We start from the raw sequence: 24,265 nt of genomic DNA, 5'->3' as shown, positions 1-24,265 counted from the left end.
TTCTAAGTAGAATGCTCATTGCTCACCCTAATCATTGGCAAACCCTGGATCCTCAGCTAACTCAATTGCCCAATAGCTTTGTGTTTCTTTTTTTCTTTTTCTTTTTTAAAATGCTTTCTCTCTGGAGGCCTCCTTGAGTGCAGAGAGGTGCTGAATATTTAACTCAATATGCAAATAAATCCAAGGAACTGAGTGTAAGCTGGTGGGGACTTCACTGAGCAGTGGAAATAAAGCATCAATAATCAAGATGTAGTGATGGCCACCAATTTGGATGGTTTTCGAAGGCGATTAGACAAATTCATGGAGGATAAGGCTATCAATATCTACTAGCCCTGATGGTTCCAGGCTACTTACTTCCCATAACAGAGGCAGTATGCTGGGGAACATATGCAGGAGGGTGCTGTTGCACCCATGTTCTACTTGAGAGTTTTCCACAGGCAGTTGGTTGGCCGATGTGCAAAAAGAATGCTGGATGAGATAGACTCTTGATCTGATCCAACATGGCTCTTATGTTCTTATCTTGGGATATTCACGATTGCCGTATTTCTTGCCACCTTCAACTGAGATGACAGTAATTCCAGATTGCAGCCCTTAGCAAAGTGGGAGAAAAAGGTGGGTAGAAAGAAAGAGCCATGGGAAAAATTCTCTTATAGATTGATCTGAGTTAGATATATTCTGGGACTGGCCTAACTGCAAGTTCAGTCTGGGCTGTTGATGCCTGCCCCCTCCACATTTTCTTTCACATTTTCTGCCTTTACCATAGGATGGCCATGTGTCCTACTTTATAGTGGACATTCCTCTATTTGCAGGTGCCTGCTATTTGAAGAACTGTCCAGTCTGGACCAAAGAGGGACTGTCCAACATGATCATATTATGCCAGTGTGTTTTGATCTGCACTAGCTGGCAGTCCATTTCCAGGCCCATTTCAAAGTGTCGGTAATGACTGCTTAATATTAAATAATAAGTGCTGGTCCCTCCCATATGCACCTGCCTGGACCCTAAGATAATCTTCAGAGGTCCTTTTCTGGGAGTCCCCCATGAAGGAAGTGAGGTGAGTGGCTAGTAAGAAGAGGGCCTTTTCTGTTGTGGCACCCCGGCTGTGGAATGAGCTTCCCAGAGAGGCTCACCTGGCGCCTACATTGTGCTCTTTTCAGCACCTGGTGAACACTTTCTTATTTTCCAAGGCATTTGAGTCTTTCAGTTTCTGTTGTTTTAAATTTCTTGCTGTACTTTAAATCTTTGCAGTGCTGCTGCTAGGCTTCATTTTGGTTTTTATTCAATACTGTAGTTTTAAACTTTCAAACTTTTTCATTGTATTTTATCATGTTGCATTTTATGGTTTTAATTGTTGTGAACTTTCCAGAGAGCTTTGGCTATTGGGCAGTAACAAACAAACAAGCCATAAGAAGGGAGAGCAGAGCAGGGCTCTTGAAGTGAAGCTGCCCAGCAGCGATTATCAGCACCTGGACAGAGGACTGAGTAGACAGGTACACAGGTCACCTAGTCATAGTCTTCCCCACTCTGGAGAGATGTGCTGTATTTCTATTTAAATTCCAGTAATAATTCTACATTTGCATCTATACCTATAAATTAGCACATGCAAATTTTATGCAAACCTGAGTCCTCTTTTGTCCTCATTGTTGGTAATGTGTTTCCCTGTTTTGAGTTATGGCCACCTGATTTCTCCTTTGCAAAACAGATGCATCTATGCTCCCACCCCCATTAAGAGATTTAGGCTGCAATCCTATGACTGCTCATCTGGGAGTGAGTCCCACGGAACTCAGCAAGGTTAACGTCTGAGTAGACATGCATAGGACCCCACTGTTAATTTCTATAGCCCTATGGAAAGAGAGGCCGAAGCCTGATGAGTGGTAAATCTAGCAATAGATGCCAACAGCATTCTAGCTAGGGATGGCTCAAAAATTCAGTTTATTTTTGGTAGGAATTTACCCCATATTTCCACATATATGTAGGAATGTTAGAGTATTCCTCCACAGACTCCATTGAGGCCGATTCTAAAGAATCCAGCCCCTCGGAGTCCATGGCAGAATGGACCACTCACCTCCGCCACCCCGTGAAGTTGCCCCAGAATGGATCCTACCTGCCACCAGCCGGTCCAGTCTGTCTGCTGCAGTCCTGTGGAAGAAAATGGCATCCGGCGTAGCAGACGCCATTTACGTCCCTTCTCTTTGCCATGATAGTCTGTGTAAATATTTACGTGGCTTATCACGGCAAAGAGAAGAGATGCAAATGGCATCTGCTATGCCAGACGCCATTTGTGTCCTAGTGGCTGGAAGTCCACCAGCGTCCGGAGCTGGCCGGCAGCTCCGCGGGCTCGCTGTGGAGTGGAGCCAGCTGGCGAGGATTCCTGGGGGGAGGGACGGATCGCCTCCCCACTGTGGACCCCCCGCAGACTCCAGATAAGGGGGTTTCGTACATCCCTACATATATGGAATGGAAAGAACTCAAAATCTGAATACTGGAGAAGCTGAAACTGACAGATTTTATTTTATTTAAGTTATTTATTTCATTTCTATACCACCCAATAGCCAAAGCTCTCTGGGCAGTTCACAAAAATTAAAACCACAAGATGCAGCATAAAACAATATGAACTATGAAAGCTTAGAACCACAGTATAACAGTACAACCAGAATAAAACCTAGCAGCGGTGCAGAGATAAAATACAATTTTAAAACACCAAAGCTAAAAGACTAGGAAACTAAAATGCTAAAATACTGGGAAAATAAAAAGGTCTTCACCTAGCACTGGAAGGAGTACAATGTCGGCACCAGGTGAACCTCTCTAGGGAGCTCATTCCACAGCCAAGGTGCCACAACAGAAAAGGCCCTCTTCCTGGTAGCCTCCTGCCTCACTTCCTTTGGCAGGGGCTCACAGAGAAGGGCCACCATCCAGGCCCAGGGCTTGGCTTGCTTAGCTCTTAAAATCTGGGTTTGAATCCCTGAGTATTCAAACATGTATTGTGCTGATGTATTAAGGTTGCCACCTCTTTTTTCTCGTCGGCTCCTCATCTTTAACAGTTAAATGTCAGGCAGGTACAACACAAACCTCTTCATGCTGGCAATAGCTGTACATATTGAATGTGTTCAGTACAGATCGGTGAGAGTTTCATTTTTCTTAAGAATTTACCAAAATCCACAAATCTGAGACTGAAAGAACTTGAGATTTAAACAATTCAAATGTGGGAGAAAGCAAAACTGACAAATTCATCCATTCCTAGTTCTAACTAGTGCTGTGCCGAAAAATTTCTCCCACATTTTTTTTGACCATTCTCATTCAATTTGATAGAAGAGAAATTGCTTTTGAAAAGAAATCCAATGGTGAAGACATTTTGGAGAAATTCTCATGGGTTGGGTTTGGGTTTCTTGGGCTTACCTTACTTAGGAGGGGCTCAGGAGTGAGCACAGATGTCCTGTTTTTCATTGTGCAATCATTTCTCTGGCTGCCTGTAGCCTCCTCATCTTCCTACACTTCAATTAAAGCCCAGTTTAAGGCACCATGAGGTAATTCCTCCCATGGAGCTTTTTCAGATCAGGATGTGCAGGCAGCCTGGGAGGCTAGCTTTGATTCAGTATGCTCAAAAACTCCACAAAAGTAAATTATAAAACCCCCAGAACAATGGAAGCTCCTTTCATAGAGGGAGAAAACTTTCAGGAAATTGGAGGTCAGATTTTGGCAGAGCACTAACTCCACCTCATTCCTGGAGCTGCACACAACACTGCCCCCACCGGCATTGTGGTGGATGCAAACTGGGGGCTGGCCTCCAAGACAGTTGATGCTGTTGCAGCACGAAAAACCCCAGACCCTTACCAGAAATTAAAGCAGCTGTGCTACAAGCCCTGACAATGGGGAGACCTACCTAGGAGAAAATGCTGAGAATATCCCCTCCCCCTGGAGAAATTCGGTGAAATTGTCTCCCAAATTTCTCTGCCCACAAGTAAGGTGGAGACTTTCAAGGGGCCATTTGCACACAGCTTTAGTTCTAACAAGGCATCCCCTAAAGGCTCAAATGGGGCTAGTAACTGACCAGGGCCAGGTACCCCAAAACATGGCTGACCTTGGAAAACAGGGATATGGTTGAAGCATATGGGAAGGAGACCCTTCCAGCTAAGCAACGGCCTTTTGCGACTGATCTTTTCCAACAAAAGGGATGTTAATGTCTCTCTCATGCCTTGCTGTAGATACAGTTCCTCCAGCTCCTCTCAGACTCCTTGAGTTCCAGCCCTCATTTTGCAAAGCACCACGTGGAATTTTATCACCTTCAACAATGAAATCTGTCACCTACAAACTGCTTTATTGCAATCTGGGGACTTTCGCCCTGCCTGCTTTAACCCACCTTCAGGCCGCTAGTGCACAGCGCTCCATTACAGAGCACTGTCTCTCTTGTCTATCGATTAGATTCCTTGCTGACACAAGCACTGGTCACTTAAGGCCACCCCATTTGACTTATTTTCTCAAAGAGCTTGGAGATGTTGTCTTGCCTTCTCTCCCTTGCTTTCCATGTGTGCAAGCCCAGTTCGTAAATTCCCATTCCCCCCTCCTTCCTCTTACCACCAGCCTAGGGGTGCCAAATCAGCAGAGACTGCAGCAGATGCAGTGCTCTAAGAAGTGCTTCCAAAAACTGTTTTTTATTTAATGACGTTTACAAATGCAAGTCTCCGACGATTGCCCTGTTGTGAATTATTTACTTATAAAAACACCCAGGAACTAGAGAAGGGCTGAGTTGTTCTGAGGGTGTAAACAACTTAATAATTGGCCCGTGAGTGATTTCTTTTTCAACAGATGTAGCCATTGATCCTGTAGTGCCAAAAATGTAGTGTTCTGTGAGTTTTTCTGTCGAGTTTGGGAATGGATGTGAAGCGCAAGAAGATAAATTGGCCTTGTTTATCTGCTTGCTGTGATCCCTTGTGATTAGAACAATTTCATTGTTCCTTTTCTGTGCCTTTGACGATCAATCGTGAGATTTTGTCTGCTGCTTCTATGCTCGCTTGCTCACTTTTGCCTGTGTTTTAAACCACAAGCAATAATGCATTTTTATTTTTTATTGGAGAGTGAAGTTTCCAGCAGTCATCCAGAATTCACCCTGGCTGCAGTTCAAGAACTGACTGTCTTATCTAGCATTCTGGACAAGCTTCATTTTGGCTATATAATGCCCCGAAATAAAACACTGTGAAATCCATACCTGCCAACATTCTAAAAAGAGAAAGGAAAAGATTAAGAGTGGCTTCAGATAGCACAAAGAAGCACACCAGCTAAATGCACACTCAGCCAATCACTTGCACATTTCAGCTGACAGAAATCCTTTGTGATATCTCAAAGAAATCTCACATGGGTAGGGAGTATGCAGATCTACAGTGTGTCCCCCATATTACCAGGGATCATCCCTATTTTTTTTGTTACTTGTTTCCTGGTAAATCACACTCCCAATTTAGTCCCTTTTTTATTGCCTCTTAGGAATAACTTGTTAATTTTGTTAGTGTGAATTGCTAACACCATTCTTCAGGGTTTAGCTCCTTTGCTAGAGTCTCTTGAAGTTAGATCTCTAAGGGTGCATATGCAAGGGCATAGCTCAGTGGTAGACCACCTACTTTACAAGCAAAAGGTTCCAGGTTCCATCCCCAGCATCTCCAGATAGAGCTTGGAAAGACTCCTGCCTGGAACCCTGGACAGCTGCTGCCAGTCAGCGTCAACAGTACTGTGCCAGATGGACCAATGGTCCTCAAACCCATTTGAGGGCTGTTCCTATGTCCCATTTTGTCTGTAGTGTAAAAGCATTAAGGCACCATTCAGTGTGCAGCACTGAAGATACTAAGGTATATTTTCAAGTGTTATAGCATATTATTAGCTTGTTGTTGTTGTTGCTGATCATCATCATATCTCTTTAACAAAAAGAACATGCCCTTCCTTGGCTTTTCCATCAGCGGAGGATTGGCTCATGTAAAGTAAATGAAAACAGCAGGCGGCAGACAGAGTAGAGTCTTCAGCAATGGGAGACAGGTGTGCTTAGAGTGGGATCTTTAGTGTAATAGAGCAGTTTTGCAAGAGAGTTCCCATTTTCACCAGTGAGCTATATTGAAGGTTTTATGTGATTGTGAAGACAGTTATTCCACATTGCTTAAACCAGAATCAATGAGTATTCTAGTGCAGCAGTGGGCATAAGGAAGATTAGGATCTACCAATAGATCTCTGGATGATTTTTTTGTGAATTGCCCAGAGAGCTTAGGCTATTGGGTGGTATAGAAATGAAAATAAAATAAAATAAAAATAAAAAATAAATAATTTGCAGTAGATCATCAAGGGCCTCCAATTCCCAGTTGTTTAACAATAGCAACTTTTGGATCTAGAATTATTTATTTATTCCTTTATTACATTTCTATGCTGCCCAATAGCTGACTCTCTCTGGGTGGTTCCCAACAATTAACAATTAATTAACTATTAATAACTGGACTGTTAAAATCCCTGACCTGTAGTAACTTCGATATAAACTTGCATTTGGTTACCCAGTGTATGGCTTATGGTAGTCAACCTTCTCCAACCTGTGCCCTCCAAATGTTTTGGACTTCAGCACCTGTCAGCTCCAACTGGTGTGACCAATGGTCAGGAATACTGGAGTTGTCATCCGAAACACCTGGAGGCCACCACTTTGGTGAAGGCTGGCTCATGGGTTTCAGTGAGTAATTGCCTCTGTTTGTTGAGCCACCATTTCGCATTTGGATCCAGTCAGGGGTTCTAGTAAAGAACACAGTAGATCCCAGAAACCTGACGTCTGTCATCCCTTCTTCTAATGTAGGACTGGGACACCTGTGGCCCTCCAGATGTTGTCAAATGCCAACTCCCACCAACCCCTGCCAGCATGGCCAATGGTCAGGAGTGGGAGTTGTGGTCCAGCAAGGTCCAACCACAGTTCCCCCACCCCTGTTCTAGTGAACATCTAATCTGGACCTTGTCTGTTTTCTGTCCTTATGTAAAGTTCTTGCTTGCAGTGCTCCTGAAAGCATCCATAGATTTTTGTTGTTGTTCAGGCTCCCATGAAGTTTACTTTCCTTTCTTTTTTGCTGTCCTAAGCAGGCTAGGATGTTTGCAAATGCTTCTGAAATTTCTTGCAGAACAATCCATTAGTGTCACTGGTGATGAGCATCTGGCTGACTTCAGTTTAGCTTCTATGTAGCATCGGACAAGCTCCTTTCTTTTACAAGGGAGCCAAAAGTGAGAAGGGAAAAAGCAGCCTTCTGGCTAACTGCAAACAGGCGCTTCGGGGAAGCATGTTCCAGCCATTCTGCCTTGTTTTTCTGCCTGCCTCCTGTTCTAGGCTTGGGGGGATGCCAAGCTCCAGTGGCTTGTTGCTGTTTGTGATCCCAGTTTATCCCTTACACCATGATTTGTCTGTTATATATCTTGTTCATTCTTCTCCATCCAGGTTTGAGCATGGTTCAAGGACAGCTCCAATTCACCCCATTGTACTTCCAAAAATCTAAGATCAAAAAGCATCCTGGAATCCTGAATCTTCTCTTTGCAAATTAACAAAGAAATCCAATCCTTACTTTCACCCCTCTGCCAGCTTCTTGCCTCACCAATGCTGGCACCTTTCCCTCCCCCACAGCCATTGGGCTATTTATATTAGAAAATCAATCCACGGGGTGGGGGTGGGGGGAGTAATGGAATCCAGAACCTTTTCCTCTTCATCACTCTAACCAGCAACCAGCAGGAACCGGTCCTAATTCAGTGCTGTTGTTTCTTTTACATGCACCGTGTTAAGGGTAGCATTGTGTCAAAACCTCCACTTGTCCTTATAGCCTCTTCATTTCCCTGTGAGAGGGGCAGTCATTTTCCTGCCTCTTCTGCAGGGATGTTGAGAATTTCAGAGACATTTCTCAGGGTGCCAGGCCCAGGCTTCAGTGCTTAAGTTACTGTAAGTTGGTGGCTGAGGGTGGTGATGGTGCTGTGTGCACTAAAAGACCTAACCAGGATTCCCTCCCTTGGGGATTTCCAGTGATGCTGCCTGCTGAGTGCCTGAAAGTGGAGCGACATATTTTTGGTTTTGTTTTGTTGTTAAAAGTCCAAAGGAGGAGGAGGACTATCAAATTCACTACTGAAGCACCAGTTTGGATGAGTTTAAAAAGGAGTTAGACAAATTCCTGGAGGAGAAAGGCTATCAATGGCTACTAGTCCTGATGGCTATATGCTACCTCCAGTATCACAGGCAGTAGGCCTATGTGCACCAGTTGCTGGGGAACATGGGTGGGAAGGTGCTGTTGCACTCATGTCCTGTTTGTGGGTTTCCCCTGGGCAGCTGGTTGGCCACTGTATGAACAAAATGCTGGATGAGATGGACCCTTGGTCTGATCCAGCATGGCTCTTCTTATGTCAAGAAGAAGAAGAAGTCCTTACTCAGCTTTCAGGGATTCAGCAGGAAGCTGCACTGGAAAGCCCCAAGGGAGGAGGTCCTGCTTAAGTCCTCTAGGGAGCTTTCAGAAAGCCCAAGCACCTGGAGAAGGACCAAGGACAAAATGGGATAAAAATGGTAAAATAAAGACCGCGCACACAGCCTCAGCCACCTCCTTACAGTAGGGAAACCCTGCATCCTGAGAAATTTCCCCGAAGTTCTCACCCCTTCCCATAATTGTCAGGTGCAATTTCTTTTTGCCCCTCTCCGGCTCCCAACAAATGGCCGATGACACAAATAGATCCAAAAATTCAGCACAGTGGTAGTTAAAGCTTTGAACCCCTACCTAAAATCTCTCTCAGAATTCAAGAAACACAAATGGCAATTCTACATACGGCTCCAGAGAACTCGGAAAGGGCAAATCTTCAATCTGTCAGGAGGGGCCGTTGCTCATGTGGCAGAGCACATACTTTGCATGGAAAAGGTCCCATGCAAAGCGTCTCCAGTTAAAAGGATCAGGTAGCAGGTGATGGCAAAAACCTCTGCCAGAGACTCTAGAGAGCCGCTGCTAATCAGAATAGTCACTCCTGTGCTACCACCATTCTTGAACATTGGCTATGCTGGCTGAGGCTGATGGGAGTTGAAGTCCAAAACACCTGGAGGGCACCAGGCTGGGGAAGGCTGACCAAGGATAAGAATGTAAGAATATATGAAGAGCCATGCTGGATCTGACCAAGGGTGCATCTAGTCCAGCATTCTGTTCACACAATGGCCAAACAGCTGCCCACCGGAAGCCCACAAGCAGGACATGAGTGCAACAACACCTTCACACCCATGTTCCCTAGCAGCTGGTGTACATAGTCATACTGCCTCTGATACTGGAGGTAGCATATAGTCATCAAGACTAGTAGCCATTGACAGCCTTCTCCTCCAGGAATTTGTCCAACCCCCTTTTAAAGCCATCCAAAGTGGTGGCCATCACGACATCCTGTTGTAGCGTATTCCATAGTTTGACAACGCACGGTGTGAAGAAGCCTTTACTTTTATCTGTCCTGAATCTCCCACCAGTCAGCTTCATGGGATGACCCCACTGGGTTCTAGGATGTTCTGCATTCTTTGCACATGCTGTGCCACTGGGCTATCAGCCCTCTCCTGGCACATGGCCACACCAGAGCAGGAAACGAACTTGCACCGGGTGTTCATGCTTGTGCATATTGTGAGAATATTAAGTACATGTAAATAAATTCTTTCATGCAGTGATGTCGTGGGTGGTGCCAGAGGCCAATGCACACCCTTATAAATTGGCTGCCCAGTCATCAGAACTAGGCTGTAATTGAAGGGATGGTTTTCATTACCCGTTGGCAAGTGATTATTTTTCATTACAAATAAGGATCTGCAAGTTGCAGTTTCAAGGGCATGGATGGTCTATTATAAACATTTCTTTTTTTCCTATAAAACAGACTGGGAGAAAAAGAGAAGGGTGGTGGTGGTTTGGTTTGGAATACAGCTGAGCATTCCAGTGCTGACAAATCCCTATTCCAAGCCAGGTAAAATGGATTTTTAGCATCAGCACTAATGCATACCCTGCCTTCCTCCCTTTCACATTCTCTCCTGTGCATTTATTTATTTATTTAATGGGTTTCGGGGGGTTTTCTCCCTACCCCGCTGTGATGAACCCCTACATCTTGATTAGCTGAACACTGCAATCTAGAGAGCGTCTGCCACTTTGGGAACCCTACAGTGAAGCCTGACTAAGCCTACATCCTCGCTTTTGTCTCTGTATATGCATCCCAAATGCATCCATTTCTTTCTCACAATACTACTGATGCTAGTTGGAATGCCAGCCAGCTCTTTTATCATGTAAGTGCAGAGTCATAAAGCAGATGGACCTAGCCTTTCAATAGGGATGGGGGAGAAATTTGTTCAGTTCATCTTTTAATGCAAACTTACCTAATTTTGTGCTTTGGAACCACTATGTGAACCGAAGCTCAGTTATCCTTTGAAATTCACACCTCTCCATGTTTCGCAGTGGAGTTCTCTAGTCAAAACAAGCATACAAAAATGCATGTATTAGAGGAAATAATGTTTCTTTTTCTTCTTTTTTGGGGGGGGAGTGTTTTTTTTTTTAAAAATACATACATAAATTTGCATATACTGCTTAAAAATGCATTATATGAGGAAAATTGCTTGCATAAAAGGTGTATTTTAGGGAAAATTGAATACAAAAATGCATGTGTTAGGAGAAATGTTCCCCAAAATGCCTATGAATTTTCATGCACAGTTCAAAAACAATATTCTCAAAGTTTGGGACAAACTGAACTTCAAACTGGAAACATGGAAAATGGATAGAAAGTAAAATTAACAGACCCATCCATCCCCACCTCTAAATATTTTTCTAATTGGCTGGCTAGACCACTGCCATGAGAAATTGAGCTTATTATCACCCATTGGGCAAAGCAACAGTCTGTCTCCATTAAGGAGCTGGTTTTTACAGAAATCAGGTTCCCATGAATATATGAGACTTTGCTCTCAGTCTGGATCTTCCAGACATCATCCAGCCAAAGGTTCCCTCTCTCAGACCATCCTCTCTGCAAGGAACTCTGCATATGCTCTGAAACCCAAAAGTCTATTCAAGTAGGTGACATGTAATTAGCTAAGTTAGATTGACTTTATTGATTTTATTAAGAATTCTGTCTGTCTGATTGTTGCCCTCCCTTGTTATTCCTTTTTATCCCAAATAAACCTTCCTGATATATTTTGACATTTGACTGTGTTGTTTTACAAAAGGAATTTTCCACTAAAACCTTCCCCATGTGCAAGACTGCAGGGCTCCTAATTTACCCCTTAAGTTCTTAGGATAGTGTGAAGGTTTGAGGCCTACAGAGGCAAAGGGGGAAAAGGTCAGGCCTAGAGGCCGGGAGTTTTTGTTGAGGGGGTATCCCTCAGAGGAGTAGTTTCATTTCCCCAGTTAAGTTTCAGTTTCATTTCCCCAGGTAAGTTTCATTTCTTCACGGTTGAAACAACACTTTTGGTTTTGTGGGAGGAGGGTATATAAAGAGAGAGGAAGACCTGAGAGTCAGGGAGATCAGAGCCTGAAGAGGGAGCAGGAAGAAGCACCCTGGAGAAGACTAAGGACAGCTAGGGTAAAGGAACTTGCATTTTGCAACTTTTATTTTCTCTTAATGCCTTTTGTATCACTCAGCTCTATTGTGTAAATATCTTTAGTTGTGATTTCCTTTCTTCAAACTGTTGTGATTAAACCCCGTGTCTAGAGTGTCAATCACCCCACGTCTACAGCCTAAATCCCAAGTTACTGGAAAAAGGAAGGTAAAAGAAGGAAGGTGGGACTCTTAAGGAGGCAAGAGATCATTAAGGAGTTCCTCAGGAGGTCCAAGTTCTAAGGGGAACCCTGACAGATACTTTACAAGGTTTTGTTAAGTTCTGTGTCTTTGGGGCAAGAAAAGCAAAGTGTCTGTCTGCCTGCCTGCCTGCCTTCCTCTCTCTTCTAATGCTGGGTTGAAGGGAGAAGTCTTGGGCTGAGAATCTCCTCATACAGCTGGACAGCCTGGAGTATTTGGATGGGGATCAGCCTGTATGGCAGCCTATCAGTAATCATTGGGGTGGGGGGAACCTTTAACAAAGAAGCATCCATCAGTAGAGAAAGTCATCTCCCCACTAGGGATGTTGGGGGAATCTGTCCATGAGGGGAACCTGCTGAGCTTTCATCAGCTCGACCCCCTTGGACTGCAACTCATTTTCCCGTGAGCTGGACCAACTCTATCTGCATCAAGTTGGGCCACTTTGTGGATTTTCAGTTTTTTTTTTTTTAAGCGTAAATAGCCATTTGAGCGATTTGCGCAAATTACTGCCAAAATTGTGCAAATTATGCAATTTGCAGCTGTATTTTGCACAAATTGCCATTCATGCAATTAAAAACAAAAGCATTCCCAGATTTTGGGAATGCGCCCAGAGCTCAGCTTGCAAATGCAAGCCAAGTCGGGGGCACTGCAGAAAACTGATGAGCCCCCCAAAGGGCCAGATTTTCTGGTGATGGACATCCCTACTCCCCACCCAGATCCATAAGACCTGCCTTTCAGGACAAACCCACTCCAGGCACAATAAAAATGGTAAAAACAAAAGAACAGAACAAACACAGTTTAGAAAACCCGTCAAATTAAGAGCATATATGGGGGTGGGGGAGGCAGCAACAAGATCAATAAAGAGCCACAAGTTGGGTGGCCATTTGCCCTCTTTTACAGAGGACCATCTTGTATTCTTATGTTCTGGCCCCAGCATCGCTTGACACCCACCTGCCAATGCCTGCCCCTGCGTTAACATTGAGAGGGGAAACATAAAATTGAAGGTAAGGTGGCTACTTACACATAACTAAAGAGAGGAAATACATCCCCAGAAATGAGAACAAAAGAGGATATGTGTTTTCATATATTTGCATGTGCTAATTTATTGGTATAGATCATGTGGAATTTTTACTGCCATTAAAGTAGAAATAGAATACATCTCTCCCTAAGGGGGTAGACTATGACCAGGCAACCTGTATGCCTGCACATCCAGTCCACTGTCCAGGTGCTGTTAACTGTTGGCAAGCAACTTTAAGGCCATCGCTCCACCTCCTTAGGGCTCTGTATCTTTAAATCAGACATGGACTGGACAGCCGTTCAAATAGAGGACACCATCAAAAAGAAGACTGTCCCTGTAAAGTAGGACACATGACCAACCTAGTTTTAGCCCCCATATTTTATCTAGATGCAGTTTGGATTCTTGGATAGACTCATTTCAATCACCTATCACCATGTCCCTTAAGTTTTTAAGGATGAGGAAGCATTCTTGATTTGCTCGAGGCTCTAAAATTTTGTTTCCTAGCAAGGCCATTATCTTCATTTCCTGAAGCAACAGAGCTATTTTCCCCCTTTAAAAGAAGCAAGAATCCCACTCAGAACGTAACAATTCCCCAATGTGAGCTGAGAGATGCTCTGAGCCTAGAAGGTGAACATTTTAAGAGAACATGGTGAGCAGCTGAAAGGGGCTCTCTAGAGGAGTGACTGTTGTGCAGTCTTACCTTAGACTTCGCTTACAAAGATGGAGTGAGGAAGTGTCCCTTTTTAGAGGCTTAGAATGTGTGTCAGTATCGGCATGCAGCATATGTACACATGTGAATAATCGCCCTTCAGGTAGGCTCTCATCTGTGCATAAAAAGGGGGGGGGAGACTTCTCTTTCCCATTCCTGCTTCTTCATAAGAGTATATAAATAGGGGGAAATTCCCTGGCAGCAGCCAATGCTGGGTTTTTTCCCTTCTTTGTTCCAGCCTCCCACTCCATAAATTCCACATTGCTGGCCTGAGCAATCGCTTTATTCTGGCCATTGTCCTTTGGTGACTGCTGTTTCTCTCGCCACCAGTGCCTAGCACTATATATCAAAAGCACAAATAAAGCCGCCTTCTCCAGAATAAATCTCCATCTGATTTATTTTTTGAAGGCGAGAACTTTCTTTCTTTCGCTTTCCTTCTTTCTTATTTTTAAGACGTGAAGCACAGTCTTATGCATGTTTACTTGGAAATAGGTCCCCCACTGTGTTCAGTGAAGTGTACTCCCAGGTAAGTTTATTTAGAATTCCAGCTCTATTATCTATCTATCTATCTATCTATCTATCTATCTATCTATCTATCTATATCTATCATCAGTATAGCACCCTTCAATTACAGAGCAATTAAAATGCAAATAAAATAAGTCAAAACAATAATAAAAATGCAAGAACTAAAAGGAAGATCTTCAAAGTGAGATACAAACAAACAGCAGGACTAAAATTACATCTAAGAGGCCTGGGGAAAGTGAAAGTTTCCTGCATGGCACTGAAAGGACAGCAAAGCAGGTGCCTCTAGCAAGGGCATTTCATAATTAGGTTGCCACCACTGAGAAGGCCCTGTCCCTGGTAGGTTGTCACCCAGTTTGCAGAAGCCTCTCTATTGAAGATGACAGTGTTTGCACCAGGCAGTGCCTTGAAGGAAGAAACCAAATAATGAAAGCTCTCCCCACCCTGTAGCTCAACAGGGAACAGGAACTTATTAATTAAGGCAGTTCAGTAATGCTGTTGCCATGTGACTGAGCAGGAAGCAACTAGCCAAAGGGGTGGTGTGGGGGCTGGCATCTGCCTGATGTGGGCAAGGAAAGAAGGAAGGCTGTTGTTCTTGTTGGGAATATTGCAACCTCATCTTCAAGTTACTGGAAGGGAGCAGTGTTGCAGTTAGTTAATTCATGGGAATTTTGACTACAATTAGACTTTGGCTTTCTATAACCTACAATGTGGTTTCCTGTGATTTCTTCCTTTTGCTCCTCCCCTTCCTTCCCTCTCTGACTTCCACCATTACTGGGAGCAGATGTGTTTACTCTCTCGCTCCTGCTGGTGTCATGGAACACAAAAGGGACTGAACAAACTCTTATAGAAACTGTACCCTGTACCTGCATTTTATATGCAAGAACATTTGTGAGTAAAACGGTTTTTCTTTCCTTCACTGAAGAAGGGTATGGTATCCTTTTATTGTTGTAAGATAGCCTGTGTGCATGTGGGACTGGTAAACACTCATTCTGTTTTGCCTTTTTTTGTTCTGCTAATTGCCTTTCTAGCAGGAGGCATCATTACTAAATAATCCCATCAGTTCTCTCCCCACCATGCATAAGGTGGCAATCCGAGAATGCATCTTCCATCCTGGCCTATTGCAATAGCCACACCTTCTTTCTTTTGCATTATTTTATCTATTGAAAACAATACACTCCTGCTGCACCTTCCTTCCTGTTGCTATTTGAACTGTTATTCAAATTACTAAAAGGGAACTTTAGATGGGAGAGTGGGCAGGAGTGGGGGTAGCTGTCACGGAATCTAAGGAAAGAGCATTAGTGATCAAATTTGGAAGAGGGATTGTTGCACTGAAAAGGGGAAACTGAGTCAATATTTCTGGGTCTTTGTGATCTTAGCTGTTGCCATCACTCTTGGGTTTTACATAACAGCTCACTAAACAGCAATTCAGTGGTAATCCAAGCATGGGAATTGCCTTTTCCCCTTTATCTCAGCCAGTACTGGCTCCAGGTTTTGGAGGGCCCTTGGTGAAGACACCCTCAATGCCCCCTGCATCAGTGCCAAAAACAAGCCTTATCACCAGCCACTCTTCTTCTTCCTCCTCCTCCTCCTCCTCCTCCTCTGTGCTACCACCTGCTTGCTTGCCAGGCAGAGAGCCAGTGAGCAAGTTGTCAGTAGCATCCATTCCCCCTTCTCACCACCACCACCATCGTCTGGCCAGAGCAAGAGGAAGGTAAACAAGCAGGTTGAAATAGTGAACAGGAGGAGCAAGTCGAAGGGGGTCTTGCCAGTGGGCCCTCTGCTGGGCAGTGGGCCCTTGGTGGGTGTTCAGTCATGCCAACCCTTGATGCTGGTCCTGATCCCAACCAAAATTAAAACTGCCCTTCCTCAGTTCCTCCTCATGATATGTGTTCCCACATTGTGTGATATTGTCCAGAGTTAGCTGTTCCCTCCTCACACACTATATATACATTTTACAAGTTGCAGAGGCAGCTGTAATCTAGGAATGGAAAAGTCACTTCTGCAGGCAGAATGTCATAATATAGCTAAGGTGATCTGAGTGTACATTTCCAGGGCCCTTGACTGCAGTGGCTGCTCTCTTTCGTTTTGTGATTCTGCTTTCCCATTTCATTTGATAAACACACTACCCTGTGATTTATAGTGGGAGCTGCTCTATTAATATCAAGGGCAGAATTGCTACAGACATTCCAGCTGCAAGGCAGAATGAAAAATTATTTCGTTGGCCATGGCATGGATCGTGCACTGAAGGGTGCAAGGTAATGTACTTTCCTCTTGTCTCGTACTAAACTGGATCCATCCTGACTGATGGTTCTTAGGGGGCTTCCACAGCAGCTGCATGCAGTGGGTTAGCCACGCTGAAGACCCAATCCTGTGCTCCCTGGGACAGCATCTCAGGGGTCATACAACAGATTGGATCTCATCCTTGGAGTCAGAGGCAGGTCCCCAACCCTGGAGGAGGAGATCTGACCTCAATCCCCCCTCCCTGTCCTTGTGGAACAAACAGCATACCTCACCCTTCCAGTGCTGGAGAGGGGCAAAGGGGGAGAATCAGAGGCACAGTGCGGGCAGAGCAGGTGGATCTGAAGCCCTCCCGGCCCCCAAGACAGGGGGACATTTAGACCAGCCCTGGAGCTGATCGAAATGATTCTCCTCCCATAGTGAGCAGTGGGAGGGATATAGTTCAAGTTTTAAGAAAATCCAGAGGAAGAGTGATGAACACCACTCTTGTCTCTCCCTTCCCCCTCTTGGCAGGATCCTGGCAAGGCCATGGAAATGTTGGAGTATTCCAACTACATTGTAGGTTTGCTCTTCTCATCCACTCACTTTTTTTTTAATCTTCAAACCCACATCATCCCATGTTTTCCCCATGCTTCTTCTAGCTTCCTTCAGACTGAAGAAAAGCCAAGCTTCTTTAAAAGAAACAAAAAAGAACAGTACATAAGAATACAAGAAAAGCCATGCTGGATCAGACCAAGGGTCTATCCAGTCCAGAGTTGTGTTCACACCGTGGCCAACCAGCTACCCACAGGAAATCCATGAGCAACACATGAGTGAAACAACACTCTCCTACCCCAACAACTGGCGTAAAGAGGTATATTGCCTCTGGTACTGGAGGTAGCCATCAGGACTAGTCTAACACCCTCTTAAGGCGATAAAAATTGGTGGCCATCACTACATCTTGTGGAAGTGAATTCCACAGATTAACGATGTACATCCTTTATCTGTCCTGAATCTCCCACCAATCAGCTTTGTGGGATGACCCCATTGGGTTCTAGTATTATGAGAGAGGGAGAGAAATGTCTCCCTATCCACTTTCTCCACACCATGCATAATTCTGTACGCCTCTATCATGTCTCCCCTTACCCTCCTGTTTTCTAAGCTAAACAGCCCCAGCTACTACTATAACATTCCTTCATAGGGGAGTGGCTCCATCATTTTAGTTGCCCTTTTCTGCACTTTTTCCAAGTCTACAATGTCCTTTTTTAGGTGTGGTGACCTGACCAGAACTCTACACGATATTCTAAGTGTGGTTGCACCATAAATTTATATAAGGACAGGAAGATCTTGGCAATTTTTTCAATTCCTTTCATAAATATGCCTAACATGGAGTTTGCCTTTTTCACAGCAGGCACACACTGGGTTGATATTTTCACTGAGCTGTCCACCACAACCCCAAGATCTCTTTCTTGGTCATCACTGCTAGCTCAGGAACAACAACAAGAAGCACAATAATTCACAGTGAAAACAGGGCTTTTTAGCGGTTTTGTCCCAGTTGTGGAATGCTCTCACCAAAGATGCTTGGTGCCAAGTGAATACTTTTTTAGTCTCCGAGGCTCTTTAGTCCTTCTGGTTTGGTTTGTTTTTTTAATTGAGTTCATGGTTTTTAGGATCTTTTCGTTTTCTTGTGTAGATGTGTTTTATTTTATTTAGGTTTTATGTTATATTTTATTATGTTTTTAAAAATATTTTATGGTTCTATTTGGTGAACTGCCTAGAGAGCTTCAGCTATTGGGTGGTATAAAAGCATAATAAATAAACTAATGAACAGGCCAACAGGGACACTCTTGTGTACTTGCAGTACCCAAACGGTCTCAGCAGAAATCTTTGCTACAGTTGCCACTTGTGCAGGACAATGCTATGCATGTTGCTGCAGAAATGAGCCCCGTTGCTACCTTAACCTCATGAATTGTGGATAGTTCAGCCATTCACTGAATCATGGTTAATCTCTCTCTCTCTTTTTTAATATCATCATGTCTGTGTTTCTTCCAATAGTAATGAATCATAAGCTCTGGTTTTGTTACAATTATGAGCTCATGATACTATGAAGTCCTCATAATTGCACTTCACCTTCCCATTCACAATTTCACCCTCTCTAGATTAACTGCACCATCTTCCCATGAGTGCCCGAGACCCCAGAGTGATCCATGCCAGGTCATTGCAACAAGAAAGTCCGAATAGTGGGGTGTGTATCTCTAGAACCTCAAAATAGGTGCAACCATTTCTGAGCTGAAACACTCCTGGTCCCCAGCCCTTTTGCTCTTTGGCACACACGGCACATAATTGTAGGGTTAACTATTTCAAACATGCATACATCCACCCCTAAAGAGACCTGAATGCATATTAGTCACTGTGCTGGCAACAGGAACTATGACATCCTTCACCTCTCCAGACAGCTCCATGCAACTTTCAGCAGCACAAAAGCCTTCCTGCAAAAACGTGGCAGGAATGAGAGAGCTGCCTCTCTTCATGGGAAATAATAAGTATGCGCTACAAGCAAAGGAAGCCTCATCAGTCCCCCCACCCTCCAGAAATAAAGATTACGGCCTCATCTTCAGAAAAATCTCATTCTGTCTGAGGTTGAAGGTGGACCCCCAATATATTATTAAAGAGAAGAGTGGAAATTGCATCATCCCTATTTGAATCAAACTTAGCAAATTTAATATTCATTTGATTGTACCAAAAGTAATATACATTTTAAAGAAATTGCAAAATGTACATACATTTTCTGTATTTTTTCCCCTCACTCCTTCATGCCTGAGTTCAGGGCATCCTTTAGAGTAGGGATGGGCAGAAGGGACATCATGGGATCCAGGACTGGCATCAAGGGTAGGCATGGTCAGGCACTTGCTGAGGGCCCACACTCCAGCAAGGGCCCGATGAGAAGAGTCCTCTTCTTCTTCACCATGGCAACCTTCTTGTTCACTTGCCTTCTGCCCAGAGAACAGAAGTGGCAAGAAGGAGGATCAGGAGGTGCCATGGCCTGCTGGCTCACTGGCTCTCTGCCTGACAAGCGAGCTGTAGCAATGATGTGGCCCCTGACAGATTGTGCCTGAGGGAATGTGGCCCTCATAGATTGGCAAGGATTTCTGGCTCCTGATTGTTTAGCAATGCAAACTTTTTTTTAAAGGCTTTTTATTTCTAAGTTAGGCTGCTCTAGTGGAGAAATCTGTGGGGAACCAGGAGTGGATGTATGTGTGGAAGGACTGTGAGCTTTATCCTGCCATGGAAAACAAATTCCTGGGTTGATCATGTGCTTAGAGGCATTATGCCAGTGGTGGCTGGTGGCTCTGATTCAGCTGTAATTCCATTCTGGGTTTTAGTCAGAACCAGCCAGAACTCTAAAGGAGCTATTGAAGGTACTGAACATATTTTGGCGGGTAGGGTTCAACACCTTGGGGAGCTCCTCGAGAGCTCTACCTGGTTTTGACTAAAACCCAGAATGGATTCACAGCCCCACCAAAATCAGAACCACCAGCCTCCATACTATTCCGTTGCTTAATTCTTTGGGCATGCCCATCTTTCTGGGCTAATATCGTGCCCCTCGTTCTGATTGGTGGATTTGGGGGTTCTGGTAAAAACAGCAAAGTAGATCCCAGAAGCCTGCTGCCCAACTGGTTTCGGGAGTCAGTTTCTTTGCAGGTGAGAGCACCAGAGACTCATCTATCATTCTGTCTTTCTAATAAGCCATTTATTTACAAGTGAGTGGGTATTGCGGAGGTGCAAAAACCACAATAACCTCACCTCCATAAGGTCCCCAAACCTAAAGCAGTTCCCCAGCCAAGCATCGACTGCTGTGCTCAGTGCTCTTCCCACACATGTTCTCCACCTTCTGCCCTGGGCAGACCAGTTCCACTTCTAGAGGTGAGTGTGATGCTCATTCCAGGTTCTTGGAACAGACGGCTGTCCATGAGCATGATGTTGTTTGTTTCCCATGAGCAACCAGGTCATACCCAAGCTTAAAGGAAGGTCCGCTTTCCATCACGGGACACGCGCGGCTCATAACAATAACACAGTCGGATTAAGTTTAAAGCACAGCTGTCAACAGTTGCCACTGAAGGATGAAAATATGCTGAAGCTGGGCAGGGTGGTGGTGGTATTTATAACTTTAAGAATATAACAAGCAAATATACCAGAGCCAGGAAAGGCCATCACTGCCCAGCCTGAGCAGGAAGCCTTTATAGCCCTTCCTGTTAAGAACAGTCAATAGCCATCATAGGTGGGTGGAGTCAATCCAGGAACTCAGAACAGTGGAGGCTGGTGGCTCCAGTGTCATTAGGGCAATGGATCTGCTCTGGGTTTCATTTTCCCAGAATGAATTGCCTAGAAAGTTTTTTGAGAGGTTTTTTTAGAGTCAGAACTATAAAGGTGCTGCAACTTGGACAGTTGCAAGTTCCACCTTGCAGTAGTTCCACCTTCAGAGGAGGGCAACAAAGATGATCAGGGGACTGGAAACAAAGCCCTATGAAGTGAGACTGAAAGAACTGAGCATGTTTAGCCTTGAGAAGAGAAGACTGAGGGGAGATAGGATAGCACTCTTCAAGTACTTGAAAGGTTGTCACAGAGAGGAAGGCCAGGATCTCTTCTTGATCATCCCAGAGTGCAGGACACGGAATAATGAGCTCAAGTGACAGGAAGCCAGATTCCGGCTGAACATCAGGAAAACTTTCCTGACTGTTAGAGCAATACGACAATGGAACCAATTCCCTAGGGCAGTGGTGGGCTCTCCCACACGGGAGGCGTTCAAGACGAGGCTGGACAGCCATCTGTCAGGCATGCTCTGATTTGGATTCCTGCATTGAGCAGGGGGTTGGACTCGATGGCCTTGTAGGCCCCTTCCAACCCTACTATTCTATGATTCTATTATTCTATGAGTTCTGATTGGTTCTGACTGAAGCCTGAAGTAGATTTACCACCCCACTGACACTGGAGCCACCAGCCTCCACTGTTCAGAACTCTGTACTACCTAGAGTGGGGGTGGGGAACCTCAGACTGAGGGGCCAAATGTAGCCCTCCTGGGATCCCCAGATGGCCACACCCCCTTGCCCTGGCCTGACCCCTTCTTCCCAACCACCAATCAGTTTGTGGTTTTCTAGCTTCTGTGCAGTTTTTTCCACATTCTAAAGGTTGAAATGCCTCCCCTGAGGCTGTTACTGGCATTAACAGTAAAAGCATTAAGCTGCAATTGGCCCTGCTCCTTTTGTCTCTGACACCGCCCACAACTGGAATGCAGCCCCCAAGAGCTCCAAAACTGATTTTGGCCAATAGGCTGAAAGAGTTTCCCGACCCCTAGAGAGAGATAGTTTACCTTACAGCCCTGGCGGCTCTCTACAAAGGGCCAGCTTGTCCATAGAGTCATGGGCTCCTTGTGGGACCAGCCCTAGATATTTTGCTGCCTGAGGTGGAGCAGCAAATGATGCCCTCCTAGGTCAAAGTACATTGTACCCAAGTCCAGTCAACTTATTTTGGCACCTGAGGCAGAAGATCCCACAAGGGTCTCCACCCCTGGTAGTAAAAATACAAGAACAATAAATTAAATATCGAACAATCTGCTGCCCTTTTATGACACCCAGAATCAGTTGCCATCTCACTCTGTCTTGTGGAAGGGCTGGCCCTGGCTGCTGGTTCTTTGTCTCCAACAGGCAGGATGGAAAAGGAAGTGGACTGGCTTCAAGAGGGGGCAAGAGGAAGTAGTAAAGTTTTGCTGCAAATTAGACTATGCCCAATTACATGCATTGAAAAGCAGGACTGTCCCAGGACATTTTGCTGCCTGAGATGAAGCCAAAGATGGCACCCATGTCCCATTTCCACATACAGAAACCACCTGGACTGGCAGGTGAGCCTTATTTCGACACTGGCAATGGGACAGTGTCTTCCTCTGAACATGAGGAGAGCAGATGGGCCATGTGGCAAACACAGCCCTGTCTTCCGACACCTTGCTGCCACCTCCCAGCATCTGCTGTCTGACTCAGCTGCCTCGCTCTGCTTCATGGTAGGGGCAGCCCTGTTGATGTTTGTGAACTGCCCAGAGAGCTTCAGCTATGGGGCGGTATAGAAATATAACAAATGTAATGAAAAGAAGTGGGATGGTTTTAGGTCTGTCAGAAATGAAATAGGATGGCATCCCGCCACACTTTGAACACCAGCAAGATCCCTGAGGATTTTCTAGCATCAATCCCTCCCTTTCCCAGCCTGCCTTGGAGGGGAGTTGCAATCACCACATCATTTGTAGCATTGTGCAGAGAAATAATCTTCGTCATCAGCATAAATTTGCTCTTAGGTGCCATTCAGGAGCTTTACGGTAGTGAGGGCTTGAAGACATCAATGAGCTCAGCCGGGAAATTTGGCAGCGCAATTTGGGGGGGTTGGTTTTGTTTTTGACAAAACACTTTCTTCTATTTGTAGTTTTATAAATTGCTCTGTGACTCTCCAGCTGGCAGAATCACAGTCCAACCCCTTTGAACTTCATTGTATAATTCTCAAAATCACTAGACATCAAAAGCAGTGGCAGAAATACAGGCAAGTCATTTTGTCCAGTCCAGTCAGAGGCAAATGTTATCTATCTATGAATATTGGTTGTTTCAATTAACCTGATTTCACAGCTGATGAGGGGCTTGGAGCCTGTAGCACTCTTGTGGTTCTGAAAAGCTGTCACTCAGATATCAAAGGTGGCAAACCCACACCACAGGTACAAATATTGATGCATTTAGTGTGTAGCATACCTGTCAGGAAGATACAATAGTTCATGATAAGATCCCCTGCATCTCACAGCCTCACAGCTTCAAACTTCAGCTCCATGGCTTTGATCACTGGCCTCGGAGGGGCCAGCGGAGGGAAGGGACTGGCTGCATTTTCCCAGAATGAATTGCCTGGAAGGCTTTTTGATATGTGTGTGTATGTGTGTGAGCATGTGTGTGTTGGGGGTGGGGGCTTTCCCCTCCAAAAGAATTAATTTAATGCTTGTAAAAAGTACTGATTTGACAGTTTGGGGTGGGGGATGAGGTGGTGACAGACTGTACCTATTTTCTGGAGCGATGATTTTGCTGGAATGATCTGCCAAGAATTTCTCTAACCCTAGTAGAAAATTCACTTCTAATTTTCCTTTCAACCCTCTCATTTCCTACAACAATTTCTGAATGTCAAAGTTCTGTGGGATGAGAATCCATTGTGACAGAAAAACCACTGAATGTATGCCGTATTTGGAGAAACATCATGTTCTGCAAGGAGGTCGCCTGGTTTTTAAGGTTAAGTAATGTGATCTATAGTGGCTTTGGGTGATTCCAAATGCAGGTGTTTTGTGAAAGTAGGTGTTTTGTGAGAACTGGGTTCAAAGTTGAGAACACACCAAGCAAAAATATGGGGAGGGTTGTGTTTAAGAGGACAACATGTACTGGAACTGGAAAGGCCATAGCTCAGGGGAAGAGCTCATACTTTGCACTCAGAAGATCCCATGTTTAATCCCCAGAATCTCCAGGTAGGGCTGGGAAAAATTTCTGTCTGAAACCCTGGAGAGCAGCTACCAGTCAATGTAGACATTACTGAGCTAAATTGACCAATGGTCTAACTCTGCCTAAGGCAGCTTCCCATGTTCTCCTGAGATCGTGGGGACCTGTACACCGGGGGAAAGTTTTAGTCCCTTTGGCACAAATATATCCTCTCACACAGCAGCCAGCTTCTGCAGGCTGACATGGCATGAAACAACTGTGACAGTCTGTCCCTAAAGAAAGGGGCCATGACTCACTGGTAGAGCACATGGCTTGCATGCAAAAGGTCCCAGGTTCAATCCCTGGCATATCCCGGTAGGGCTGTGAATGACCTCTGCCTGGAACCCTGGATAGCCACTGCCAGTCTGTGTAGACCAGTGGTGGGGAAGGCATGGTCCTCCAGATGTTGTTGGACTTCATCTCCCATCAACACAGCCATTGGTAAGGGATGGACCAGTGCTCTGACTTGGTATGACAACTTCCAAAGGAAAA

This window comes from Heloderma suspectum, chromosome 11, assembly GCF_057233095.1.
Source record: "Heloderma suspectum isolate Gila_16-S chromosome 11, 16-S_ref, whole genome shotgun sequence".
NCBI lineage: Eukaryota > Metazoa > Chordata > Lepidosauria > Squamata > Helodermatidae > Heloderma > Heloderma suspectum.
The sequence above is the reverse complement of the archived record's forward strand: the minus strand, read 5'-3'. Positions refer to the sequence as shown.